Genomic DNA, 1,958 nt, shown 5'->3' with positions numbered 1-1,958 from the left:
AGAAATAAATACTTTCCCAAAGCTATTCTATGAAAAAAGGATAATGTGGTCAGATGTTTGGGAAACATCCTGACCCTCGGAGAGCACATTAGCTTAGTAAGGTCCTGCTTAGACATTCTGGAGAAAAGAAATTTCTCTCCCTTTCTTCAGCCCAGTGTTCTTCAAAAGTATTGTCCTTAAGACCTTTTTTCACTGCCACAGGTAACTGAGCTCTATTGAATATGTCTCCCTAAAACATAGTATAGAAGATAGAGGGCTCTGGCCAGGGGCAAAGCAAGAAATCGCTGAATAGTATGTGAGTGCTGCTGGCCTTGGAAACCACCTCTCTAAGGATAATATGCTACGTTGCAGTCGGCACAGTTATGGCATTGTCTGAAGCTGCAGTCCATACTTGTAGAATGGGGCAGAGAAAGGGAAAGTTTGGTTTGATCTAGGACTGAGAACTGACAGGGCAGATGAAATAGAAGATAAGAAGGGAAGAAATGAATTTACTCTTAATATTTAATAAGAAAAAGGCAGATATGATATTATTTTTCCTTCGTATTCTATCATCTTTAAAGCAATGTGTTAATGTATAGCCACCAGACATGTCTTTGTGTGAGGACCTTGACTAAGAAGACAGAGAAACATGTGTTCTCAATTTTGTGGAAAGGATGACCCTCTCCCTAAGTTAATTTGGTGTCCTTTTTACATTCCATTTAGGGGTATGGCCAAGAATTTCAAAGCACTGATGCTGGCCTGCTGGGATGGGTGAGGATGGGCCACCTCTCACGAGGCCAGGCATAGACCTGACCAAGGTGCCAGCCATTCAACAGAAGAGAATGGTGGTTTTGCAAAACCCACGTGTGGCGCACACTGTGCAGAGTCTAACTGCTTTTCTACAGTTTGTGGGGAGAAACTAGCAGGCCTTTCTCTTCATATCCAACAAATTGAAACGACTTCCAATATTTTATTTGCAAAGTTGTCACCTATTCCAGGCCTAGCTCATGTCACATTTGAAGTATCTCCTTTATGTGTCACTAGAGGCACAAAGGGATGACATTCTGAAGCCACTTCAGAGCAGTCACAAGCAGTGCACAAACCGATGGACCACAGGAAAGTGAAGTATCAGCAAAAAATATCTTAACTGCAGCCAACAATCCAAGATATGCCAGATATCTCACAATGGGTCAAGTGGGTTCCAGTGATGGCAAGAAGAAACAAAATGGTATCAGAGGGACCAGACCCAGATCTTCTTGAGAGGCCGGATGCTCCAGTGCCTGATGGTGAGAGGGAAAAAACTGCAGAAGAAAGTTCAGAGAGTGAAGCTTCTTTTAGTGACTAAGCTACAATTATATGGGCATGAGTAGCATTCACATTCTATGAGAGTAAGCCTGCACTCCAACTTACAATCCAAAAAACATCAAGGGGAGCACATATCTATCACCAACCTTCCTCTACGTTTAAAAAAAAATAAAGCATTTATAACCTGTCAAATAAAAGAAAGAAAGAAAGTGCTGATGCTCGGATGCCTCTGCCAATTCTCAGTACGTGGGGTGAATTCAGGGCTTCCCTGGATATGCATAACTTGATATGCAGCGCACCCAGTCTAGCTCATTGTTAGGTCAGGTGCTAGAGGCTGGGAAGGTGGTCCTGATCCATCACGACCAATGCACGGGAGCTGGCTAAAGAAAACAAGTCACATGGCAACTGAGAAATGTCAGAGTATGGAAGTCTGGAGAGAAAGGAGGTGGTAGGCTTCAGAAATAAATGGTAGAGGCAAGGTTCTCCTGATTGCCACTCCCTAAGGAACAATCCGCTCTGGCAGCAGGTTTTGGATTTGTTAAGTGACTGCTCCCTTTCCTAGGACAGTGGTCCTTCAACTTTTTGGTCTCAGGATTTCTTTACACTCTTCAAAACCATTAAGGTCCCCAAAGAGTTTTATGCATGTGGATTGTACCTAGTTGATATCTATTTCA

General features: G+C 43.0%; 1 pseudogene; it reads left to right on the top strand.

Moving 5' to 3' along the window:
- Positions 1 to 746: 746 nt before the first annotated feature.
- On the top strand, positions 747 to 1,324 carry LOC128582490 (WASH complex subunit 3-like; annotated as a pseudogene).
- The last annotated feature ends 634 nt before the right edge of the window (positions 1,325 to 1,958 follow it).

The sequence above is a fragment of the Nycticebus coucang genome, chromosome 3 (genome assembly GCF_027406575.1).
Source record: "Nycticebus coucang isolate mNycCou1 chromosome 3, mNycCou1.pri, whole genome shotgun sequence".
Taxonomy (NCBI): Eukaryota; Metazoa; Chordata; class Mammalia; order Primates; family Lorisidae; genus Nycticebus; species Nycticebus coucang.
Note: the sequence above shows the minus strand (reverse complement) of the source record. Positions and strands in the feature narration are given on the sequence as shown.